The sequence below is a fragment of the Podarcis bocagei genome, assembly GCF_964188305.1.
Source record: "Podarcis bocagei genome assembly, chromosome: 2".
NCBI lineage: Eukaryota > Metazoa > Chordata > Lepidosauria > Squamata > Lacertidae > Podarcis > Podarcis bocagei.
The window spans coordinates 89,916,576-89,928,857 of record NC_138126.1 but is presented as its reverse complement, the minus strand read 5'-3'; positions in this window follow the sequence as shown (position 1 = coordinate 89,928,857).

The following is a 12,282-nucleotide window of genomic DNA, read 5'->3' as shown; positions in this document are numbered from 1 at the left end:
TCTGTGGAGGAAATGGTAGGATGCGGGAGTTGGGACCCAGCCAGTTAGGGTGGTGTTGCAGATCTGTGTAAGCAAGACGGTTCTCTGGTTGCTGCTAAGGGAGAAGTGAGCAGGTGCGTGTAGCAACTACCTCAAAAGAGAGGTTGCAGATGGCACATTGGGAAAAAGGAAACTACCCAGAGAAATACCCAGTAAAACAACTGCAGTACTCTAACTTCATGGCCAGGTGCAACTTTTTCCTTGGGGGGGGGGTCTCTATGCTTGAGCCCTGTCAGAGCAACAACATAAAAATAATGTGTCTCGCGTGCTAGGGGTCTGCCTCTGGAGTGAGAGCAAATAATCTCAAAGAAGTCATTCGATTTCTGCCCTGTGATATTTGTGTTTCCTTGACTCAAATATTTCTAAATCTCCCTGCTTGGAGCAGTCCAAATATTAAACGGGTTGGTGAGGGCTGGGTTGGAAATGGCCCTGCATGTGAAGTGGAACCAGATGCTGCACTGCGTGCAGCCAGCCATTTCATTTTAATGGGCACTCTGAGATTCTACAGCTCCTAGTAAGCTGTGTAGGCCCTTGAATGCTCTGGTCATGTGGTATTGGAAGGAGTTGCTCCCCCCTTCCCAGGTACATACCAATTCTCCCCCGACTTAGAATCAAATTAGCAGGGATGTATCAGATGCCCACCCTTTGAGGGGCCGCAGTGATGCTTATGGCAGTCTTGTCTTCCAGTCTTCTTGCTGCAGCCACTGTACCAGGCCATGCTTAGTCAACAAGGTGGACCTTGAGCTTTCTGTCTCCGCTGCTGGAAGGAGCATCGGGTAGGACTATTGTGGCTATGTTTCTGAGAAGCTACAAGCAGGAACAAACACGCCATCCTGCCGGCTGATTGGGGGCTGGGAAATGGGATGGCTTCCCCCCATGGGAGGCAAGGCACAAACAATGAGGGGAAGAAGGCCAATTTGTTCATCCCCTGTCAGGATGCACAAGACAATTAGCTGGGCCATACAGGTCTAAACAGCGATTCAGCAAGCCATTGTAGTAACTGGTCTGCATTTTCATGCATCATGAAACTGGTTCCATACAGGGTGTCTGGGAGCCCTCTAGCTGCGATGGTGTTTAGAGACCAAGTTTGCTCCTAAAATACTGAGAGCAAAGTTACTTGCCCATCCATTCCTTAGCTGCAGCCCTGCTGCCGACATTTTAGTGCAATTGACCCCTGGGAGTGCCTGCATTGAGCTGAATGTGCCACACAAAAGCAATTGGAATGATGCTTGTTTTGAAGCCTGCATGACGTATATTGCCGTCTGTGTTTTATTTACCTTTTGGTAGTTGGACTTGGACCTGTTCCATCCCTTAAAGTTGTTTTAAAGAGCACAGTAAGAAATAATAGGATGTCTCCCAGAGAAAACCAAGACTCCACCCTTGTAAACAGCTGATTCTCCATGTAGGATGATGATGCCCTGGAGAAACTACTCTCCTCATTCCACTCCACCTCACCCCAGAAGCACTTGTAGTCTGCTCTCTCTTACACCCACACACTGTTCTGTGGGTTCCCCTGGTACATGTGCACACACACACACCCCGAGTCAATTTTTTTTGGGGGGGAGCCTTGCTCTGCTAGTGGGAACCCTTGTGTGGGCTTCCACTAGTGGAACTCATTATCTGAATCCTGCTCTGTGTGTCGTTCTGGCTTTTTGGGTGGCTTATTTCAGATGTCCAACCTAGCAACTTTATTTCTTGGTATTAAAAACACACTTCTCTGGACCGAGCACTCAGAAGTAGTGCAAAATCCTATTCCCCGTATATCTTTGGGGGAGGTAATTTTGTACATGCTGCAGGAGGGGAGAGGGGGAGAGAATTGGGTGCAAATGCCTTGCTAAATGGTGTGAGAGTCTTCCGGGACCACTATAACATTACAGCTGTTAGAGGAGTTTTTTAAGACCAGCTTGGCAATCCTGTTGGAATGGTGCAGCAGGGACTACTTAGCCTTTGACTTGAATAGGGAAGGGAGAAAAGACACATGCTTCCTTTCAAGAATATAAGAAAAAGATTTGTAGATGAGAACAAAGCTCCATCTGGTCTGGTCCCAGCATGATTTCTTTGGAAATTCCAGCAGGACATGGAGGCAACAGCCTTCCTTTGTGCGTTTTCAATATGAGGTACTCCAAAGGATGCGTCAAGGATAGGCAACCTGTGGCCCTCCAGATGTTGTTAGACTACAGTACATCTCTCATAATCCTTGGCCATTGGCTATGCTGGGCTGATGGAAGTTGGAGTCCTACAGCTTCTGGGGGGTCACAGATTCCCCATCCCTAGAGCCTTGGCTTTCTTTGCACTCAGGTGGGGGAGCTACCATGGCCTTTGTAAAGCAGTCAAGAGATAGCAGCCAGCAATGCTTTGTGGGGGAATGAATTCCACAGATTACCGTAATTCTGCATTGTGTGAAGAAGTTCCTTTCATTTAACCTCCGAGGACTGCTTTTACCAATGGTACAAGCAAGTGTAAAAAGAGTATGTGAGGAAGTGTGTTGCATGTAATGATTTGTCATAGTCATGCAGCCTCAATCAAAATAGGACTTACAAGCATTGATAGACCTGCTGGTGCAGGAGAGAAGGTGGCTGGGCAGATGGGATGGGGGAAGTGTATGATTGGGGAGACAAGGACTCGCCTTTTGCCCACAGCTTGAATTTGCTCTTGGAGCACTCGAGTGAAAATATTTCCTTGCAGTCAACACGCTAGCTTGGAAGGTGTTGTCTGGCAATTGAGTCACATTCCTGCTGTAAGCAAGCAAGCAAACAAAAACCCTTTTATTTGGATAAATTTGATGAGCAGCCAGATAGAGCACATAGTATTCAAACATTTATGAGAACTAATTTGACACTTCACCCAGCCATAAGAGTCAGCTTTTTCCAGTCCAGTAGTGTTAGGAAGCTGGTCTACAGATGCTCTTGGCTAGCAGCCTCCCTCTTTACCCAGAACTGGTTAATGGTCTGTCTAACTATGATCACCCCCTGTTCTGATAAACAGGTTCCCATTCTCAACATCTCCCTTGGCTCCTGCTGTCTGTAGGGCCCAGTACGGTGGTACCTCTAGTTATGTACTCGATCCGTTCCAGGGTGCCGTTTGCACCCTGAAAAGTCCGCAACTAGAGTGCCGCTTCTGCGCATGCACGCGGCACAATAGAGCGTTTCTGTGCATGTGTGAGGTGTGCAGAGCTCTTCTGCGCATGCACGAGATGCGCAGAGCACTTCTGCACATGCGCGCAGGGTAAAACCCGGAAGACTGATGTAACAAGAGGTACAACTGTACACACAAGTCCTAGGTATGCACTCAAGTGGAGAGATGTTGTCTGTGGGCCCGAAGATCACTCAAACAGGCAGCAACCAAATTATAGTTCAAACTACTTGCCAAATGTGGAAAAGTGGCCCCGAGCCTTCATCCTTCAGAGTAGCTGGCTCCTGCTTGATCTCTCTGTGTCAGGGTATTATAAAGATAGCAGGAAGCTGGGTGGAAAAACTTGCAGCACAGGCAAGACATCCGTTGCAGTAGGTGATACACAAAGAGGTATCCCAAAACACAGTGCTTGTGGCAGCACGCCAGCCTGTCATGCACTCAAAGGGCTGGTATAACTCACCTGCTCCACTTGTGTTCTTGCCTTATAAGCATAACCTGCAATGAACTAGAAAAACTTGTCTCCATGTCAAAGCACCCAGTGTTCTGAGGAGCTGGTCAACATCAACATAATACCTTGGTAGACCTTCAACCACCAGCACGTCGAGAGCTCCAAGATGCTCAGCAGTGCTGGTGGGAGAACCAGCCTATACATCTGCTGTGAACTCACAGCCAGCTTTACAAAGAGCAAAGTGGCTTCGTGAATCCTTTCTGCGGACAGAGACCAACACCATGCCTCAATCCGCCTCAGAAATGTGGGCAGTGATGTGCCAGATGGTAATCTGTGGATAGGATTAATGGTTCAGGTGACCAGTTTGTCATGAGCAGGGTTCTATGCAAGGCTTAAGGGGGGTGTTCTGGCCTGAAGTGTGGGTTGTGCCGTTTGCTAAAAAGCAGCACTAGCACTTTCATAACCACCATAAACACTGACCTATAGGTGGGGCCACCATGCATGCCTCAAAGCTCCTTACTCAAGAGTAAAGCAGCAAGACACTTAAAAGAAAGTTATGAAGCAAAATGTGCAGGTACGCTTCTAAGCGATTTACACAAAATGAGCCAGCCTAGTTGCTCTTGCTTATCAGTGTTTTTAGCTGATCAGTGAAGTGAGTTGCTTGGACACCAGCTATAGGAATCGCTAGGGTCCTAAAGAACTACTGTTTTCCGTTCCCTTTTATCACACTTTCCCTGCTTCTGTTTTATTTTCTTGGAAATGCCATAGTTCACCATTCATTTTTTCCTACCAAGCGATGTGCATATTTTGTTATGTGGTGTAAGCCTGAATCCACATGCATATCCACCCCCGCCCCCGCCCCCCGTACCCCTACACACATTCCCAATAGGTTTGGGATATTTTGCCAGAATCAATACATGTGACTATTTATGAATATATGTTTCAGCTCTTAACCATATGCCTGATAAGTTCACCCCAGAGGAATAAAGAAATGTTGTTTTATTATATGAAATAAAGGAGCCAGAATATATAGATGGTGCTTCAGGCAGCCAAGTTACATATATGTGATCAGAAAATCACACAGTACATACACACCTCGATCTTAAAGATAAACAGATCCCCAGCTACCCAAAAGCAATGACAAATTGCCACAGTACACACATTAAGAGAAGAAATGAATGGAAAATATACATGCCCCAAAGCAAGCGGTACCGAAGTCTGGGGTCAGAGATTTGTGTCAATCGTGTGAGAGTTAAGCTTTCCCCATTGGCATCCTATACCTGGCCTCCCATGGTAAGTATGAGCTTGTCCAGGGGAAGGAGGAGCAATGATTGTACTCACTCTAATTGTGTTACAACACATGTGTTATGCCTTGCCCCCATGGTAGCCATTTTGTGACTGGAGCCCACAGCACGCTCTCAAAATTTAAAATGTGCCCACTGGTCCAGAAAGGTTAGTGACCCCTGCTCTAGGGTGTGAAGATCAGTGGCTAAGTTGGCTAGGGCTGATGGTGATTGGCGTCTGCCAACTGAAGGTCAGCACAACAGTTTTCCCTGGGGTAAAACATTGATGGCTTGGAGAAGGGCCTTCACAGTTGTGGCCTCCAAGTAAAAGCAGTAGAATCATAGAATCATAGAGTTGGAAGAGACCACAAGGGCCATCGAGTCCAACCCCCTGCCAAGCAGGAAACACCATCAGAGCACTCCTGACATATGGTTGTCAATACATATCAGTAAGTATGCAGTTCAATTACTTTTAGCAATATTTTTTTCTGAATGCAATCAGTTCCAGCCATAGCAAGATAAAACAGATGACTCTTAAAGAGGCCCTATTTTGTTAGAATTTCCTTTCTGTAGTCAAGCTTGTTGTGCAGTTCATGGCTAGTAAAACTAGACTATGTGTCAATGACGCAAGAAACAAATTATATATCAATACCTACTTGGACCACTATCTGTGTCTCTGGCATAGACTGGCTTTTAACACCCCCCCCCCCCTTTTCAGGATCTACCACATATATGTTATCTGATTCTCTACTTGAGAAGTAGCAGAATGATGCAATTGTGCCACTTTCATGTGTAGCCAGAAATAGCTGCATGTCAGGATCTCACACACAGAACACCACCTGCCTCTCTTGCCATGCTTTATGTACTCTGAGATATGGCCTCTGGCCAAATATAATATGATGGCTACATGGTTTACTGGAACCCCACAGCATGACTTCTTTGTTGTTGTTTAGTCATTTAGTCATTTAGTCGTGTCCGACTTTTCATGACCCCATGGACCAGAGCACGCCAGGCACTCCTGTCTTCCACTGCCTCCCACAGTTTGGTCAAACTCATGTTCGTAGCTTCGAGAACACTGTCCAACCATCTCGTCCTCTGTCGTCCCCTTCTCCTTGTGCCCTCCATCTTTCCCAACATCAGGGTCTTTCCAGGGAGTCTTCTCTTCTCATGAGGTGGCCAAAGTATTGGAGCCTCAGCTTCAGGATCTGTCCTTCCAGTGAGCACTCAGGGCTGATTTCCTTCAGAATGGATCTTCTTGCAGTCCATGGGACTCTCAAGAGTCTCCTCCAGCACCATAATTCAAAAGCATCAATTCTTCAGCGAACAGCCTTCTTTATGGTCCAGCTCTCACTTCCATACATCACTACTGGGAAAACCATAGCATGACTTCTACTAGGAACAAAAAGAATATTCAACCCAATAAATCCTACCCTCCTCCAAATCTTTCCCTCTGGTCTGCTGGCAAAGTAACATTGTTGGCTTTCAAAACTCTAAATTTCTTAGGATATGCAGCTTCTCATTCTCCCTTGCTGAAGCAGTGAAGTAAAATGATGCTTGGTGGTGTTGCACCAGCTTTGTGCATTGTGACAAATTACAGCAAGTCAGGAATGCAAATCTGGAATGATTATAACAAACTTTGTTTACGTACCTCTTGACCTTCCCAAAGCCAAGACTCTATTGGAATTTTCTTCTCTTCCCACTTGGTGTGGCTTTGGCTTGTCCACCACTTTCTTAGATCTCCTTGAAGGAGACACACACACACACACACACACCCCTCAATAGAGCGATGGAGACCATTGCACAAACACAAGTGCTCTGCATCTATTGCTCTTGAGAGCAAGATAGAGCGTGGGGCAGATTTAGTAGCAGCTACTTGGTTTATCAAACGTAAAAGAAAAATTGTAGCAAAGGCTAGCAAAGAGCAAAAGCTACAGAACTTTTCTACTGTGCCAAACTCTGCCTGGGGCTGCCATCTGTAAGCTGCAGCCAGTACAGAATGTGGCAGCCTGCCCGCCTCTCAAAGAAAAATATTTTATAAAGTTTATATTGGAATATGTTGGGAGGTGAATGGTGAGAATCAATTCCCCCAGTCTCTTTGGATGCTATAAAAGAGAAAGAACTGACCTATGAGCTCAATATTTTGTGTTGCAATGAGATAGGGTGGGTGAAAAGGGTGTGTTGGGAGGGAATAAGGATCCCATTCCATTTGAGCCCATCCTTTTCATCCCATTCTATCTCTTTGCAATTCATGGACTCAGAGGCCATTCTATAGCAGGCAAGCAAGCAGACATTCTTTGTGTTTGCATCTTCTGAATCGGGGGGTTTCTTGGAGGGGATCTAGGGGGCCTGAGCCCCAGATTGCCAGTCCCTTTCCCCCCTCCTCCATGTTTTTGTATTATTAACAGTCTGTTAGAAATTTCCCATTACATTAAAATATACCACTCTCAGCCTTACGCCTTCAATAAAGCCCACCTACCCATCTTTGCCCCTTCCCCCAAACATATAAGTTCCCCTGCCCATCGAAACATTAGAGGAATTTTGAAATCTTTACAGCGTAAATAAACAGCCGAACACAAGAGATAGAAAGCATTAAGACAAGAATGAATCAACAAGCATAATTATACAATAAGTACTAATCCTAAGGTCAACATGTGCATCTGGCACCTACATTGCACATGTTTTTGGTGACACGCCAAAGCACGCCTTTTCATCCAGGCTTTTGGGAATGGTTGAACGTGAGTTTCCCCTTCTGTATCGTAGAGTGACTTTCCCTATGAAAAGCAGCCGGAAATTGTGTCCGCACATATAAATTAGCACCTGCAAATGGCATGCAATTTTTTTTTTGTCATTGGTCTGTGCCCTTTGTCTTTTAAAGATCTAGCGGTGCCTCTCTGCTCCAAGCAACAGCCCAGCTCGTGATCCTCTGTTGTGGGCTGATGCTGGCCCTGCCTAGATCTGTTTAGCATCATTACAGAGAAGCCACGAGAGGGAAACAGCCAGAGCAGTGAGGTGCTGCCTTCCATCAGCTGAGGCCAGGCAGAGCAGAAGCGGCAGGAGAATGATGCAGCGTATAGGTCACCTGCCAGGTTTTTAAAACTTTATTATGGTTGCATTGACTGTTTTGACTAATCTGATGGTTTGTATACTGCTTTGTGAGGTGGTTGTCCTGCAAAACAGCATGGGAGTCTTTAAAATGCATAAATAAATTTTAGAAATCGGGCATTTGGAGCAGCCTGTTCTTTCTACCGGGAGAGGAAAAGCTGAAAGATAAGGATGTGCTCTGCCCACCCCTTCATACCTTTCTTAAAAGATCTGCTCCAGAGACAACCCAGTGGCTTGGTTCAATGATTCCGAGACCTGTTCCTCATCAAGACTGACAGCTCTGGGCTCGTTGAAGCATTCGTCTGATTTATAAAGCCTCTCCTATAGCCTCGATGAGGAACATTGCAACATCCTCCCACACTGCCTTGTACTAGAGTCAGATAACAATATATGGGAACACCTGTAGCTTGGTTCAGGGCCTGGGGTGGGGAATGACTACAGACCGAAGAGAGAAAGGCTATGCTCACATCAGCAGCTTGTGAGGTTATTCCACCACCACCACCCTGGCTGCATTTCCATGTCACTTTCTTGCTTCTCACACCAGAGCAGGGGGGTAGATGTCGTCACCAGATGATTCAATGCCCCCACCATGCCAAACTCCAATTCAGTGAGGCTTCTGTTTGCATGTGTGCCATCATCTGCACATGTGCAAAAGCTGCCCGAACTGTTCACACCACAATGGAACTGTGGTTTTCATTTTCAAATCCTATGGAAATTGGGTTAAGATAGAACACATCAAGGAAGAGTATTTCTCTAAAAGCTTCAGAATACATACAGATTGTGGCTAATGGCATATGAACCCACCTTTAAAAACCAGCAGCGGAGTACACTGGAGCTGCAGTAAATGGTAATGTGAGCACATTCTTAAGTTTCTGGCACAAAGGGGTAGCACCAGAAATAACAGCTTCCCATTACAGCAGCTGACCCCTGCTCACCCCATAAGTGCACAGGGAGATGTCTGTCTCCAGGGTGAATTCCTAGTGTATTCCCAGCTCTGCTTCAGTGACTGTCCCAGAGAGAAAAAGAACAACTTTTCCATCCCAAGTAGGAAGAAAATCTGCACTATGGGTGCTGGAATGGACTTGGCTCTTTTGACAGACCTCGACCTTTGGCGATTTGTCAGCTGTTCTTGTTCAGAGAGGGCCATGGTGTTAGGACTAGCCTAAGACATTTGATGGCCTCAGGCAAGCAAGAAGAGGGCAATTCCACTCACCTTCCACAGAAACTGACTGGCCTAGCAGCTGAATCTTAGTTCAACACTGATGCTTCGACATCATCCTCCAGTATTCCTTTGGGAGGAAGAGTGGGATATAATTTGCATTAAAATAAAAAATAAATAAATACTGAAGCATGGCCTAAAATGGTCTTGGTTGAACTTAATATAAATTTAGGAATAAGATTCTCCCTGGTGAATTCCAGCAGTAGACATTGCAGTGTTTTTGAGCATAGAATTTTCCTCCAAAGCGGTCAGGGATGATCTTGCTAATAGAGCTTTTTACCATCCTCAACTCAGGTGCCTCAACAGTAGCTTCATCTGCAGAAATTAGAAGCTGGGGTGTTGCTGTGAGTATCTCTGCCTACTCAATTTTGCAAATGAAGCTTCTCTTGTAGGTGCAGGAGGAAGCCAGACTGTTTGCTTGCTTTTTTTTTTGCTTTTTTTTTTGCTGTCCTCCCCATGATTCCAGGGAACCCTGAATTAGCTGGAAATCATCTGGATTTTCCAGTTTGTTCTAAATCAATAGTAAGAACAGATGTGACATTGTTTCCTGAAAAAAGTGTTATCTTCTTAGCTCAGCATTAGCATTAGGCATCTTATCACAAGGGAGCCACAGGCCTCTGCTCAGTTCCAGGTAATGGCAGTGAATGCCGCTGAGGCTATGTCTACAAAGGTAAGCAAAGCAAAACCTAATCTTCAGTGACAATTGTGTCAGATTTTCTTGGTGGAATTTCTGCATGTACAAACAGCTATTTTCAGTCATCAGTAGTCACCCAAAGTTAAGAGCTGGTTCCCACATTCATTTTAAGATAAAATATTGGTTGAGTTCATGTAGTGTAAGAGATTTTTATTTTATGACTAGGAAAGTGATCACATATATGTATATATATATATACATTCTGCATTTTGCTGCCTTGTTCAACATATTTTCCATATCCTGGTGATGGTACAGGGCACAAAAATTCATTTATTCATGGTATGTGCAGAAGCAATCACCAGTTATATTTCCAGCCATTGTCCTGGGGCCCGATCCATAAAAGGCTGCTAAGGACACCAGTGGCTGGGCTGTTGATTATCATACATCAGGAATTACTGGCAACAGGCCCAAATGTATTTCCTTTCTGGCTATGAGGTCCAGCAGTATATTGTGTGTGGCAGCCCTTAAGAATGCTGGAGAAGCTCTGCAGGATCCAGCAGTGGCGTAGCGTGGGGGGTGCAGGGGGGGCCGGCCGCACCGGGCGCAACATCTGGGGGTTAGGGAAATCCACGGGTTAGGGGGCACAAATCCATGGGTTAGGGGGCGCAAATTACTTGCCTTGCCTCGGGTGCTTATAACCCACGCTACGCCACTGGGATCCAGCCAACATTCCACTGAATCCAGCCATGTCACACCAGAAGCATCTGGGATCTTCAAGAGCAGGATCATTAGAGGCTATAGTGCAATGTGCTGTAAATGCCACAGAAGATGGCCAATTTACTAGCTTGGCATCTATGCCTTCAAACAACGGCACAACATGCTGGTGCCTAGTAGGCAGAGTATTCCTCAGCAAGGAGATGAATTGACAGGTAAAAAAGGTAACAGCTTCATCTCTGCATATCAAGTTAAAGGTATAAAGACAGCAACAAAAATTATTATTTATTAAATTTGTATACTGCCCTTCATTGCTGCTCTGTTCTTGAACAGAGCTGTCTTAAAAATTGGTGTTTATTTATTCATGTTATTTCTTAGTCACTTTTCAGGGCCAAGCCCTCACAACTCAAAAGAGAGAGGAGACATTTAGAACATCCGAATGTGAAGAAGCAGTGAGTGAATATCGACGAAAAGATGTGCGAATTAGAGCACCATGCTAAACTCTCTCAAGGAACGGCAACAGTGAAAATGTAAGTTTTAAAGGCTTTTTTGAATGCAAGGACTGCAGGAGCCAAGGAAATGCTTATCGGAAGAGAGTTCTGCAGCTATGAAGCCACCAGCAAAAAATCCCTGTTACGTATTGTCTCACCTGGTTCACACAAGCAGGAACTTGGATGAAGAGCTCAAATTATAGGCACAGTCATATGGGTGCAAGCAGTCCTTTAGGTAGCCAGATTTAGGGCCTAAGAGGCCCAAATAAAAAAAGACTGCTAGCCCAGGGCCTGCTGTGCCACAGGCAGTGGGACAGTGACCGCTGGGGCAGTGAAGAGCAGCAATGAGGTACTGAAGGACAGATCTGTGTGTGCCCTGCAGCCTGCCCTCTATTACGCTGGCCTGTTGCTCTTAGGTGCAGTGCGGAGAAGCTGTCCTATCACCATGCTGAAAGAAGATTAGATTGGCAGTCCAGTTAGGGTCTGTACATGGAATAGGGCTGGGGTGCCATCTTGTCCTTAACATCAGGCAGCAAAATGTCTTGAGCCAGCACGGTGATAGCCAGGGCAATTCATATGGAGTCTCTCAGTGAGCAGCTGGGGTGTCACGCGTTCAGATCTCCTGGCCCCATTAGCTGCATTTTGCACTAGCTGAAGTTTCTGAACCATCTTCAAAGGTAGCAGCACCTGAAGCATATTTCAGTAATCCAGTCTTGTAGTTCTAATTGCCACCTTGCCCACCTTTGACAGAGGTTCTGCGCCTTTAACTTCTATACAGAAAACCAACAGAGGTAGATTGTTCTGACATGCTATGCTAATGAAGGGGAAACCACACCTGCTAATTGTTTTATTGTATTTTATTTTCATAGGAGCTGCTAAAGGCACTGAGGCGTAACACCTCAGGCAGAGAAAGAGTTGCCTACTTTTGCAGCAGCAACCAGAGAGAGGTCTACATTCACGTGCGTGTCCGCCTCTGTACATACCAAACATGCAACTGTTGTGAGCTATTTAGCAGGCTCCTTATGTGTGTCAGTAACAGAACAGGCCCGTTTTCTCGTTGCCCTGTGAACGTCTGGTTCTGTGCTAATTCTCAGGCAGAGAAGGGAGCTCTCCGGAAGAGGGAGGCACTGTTTCTTCAGAAAGAGCAACGTGATTGAAAACAACCCAAAAAAGGCTTGCGGGGCCAGTACAAAGCATATTTTCCTAGTAAAGGAATCCAC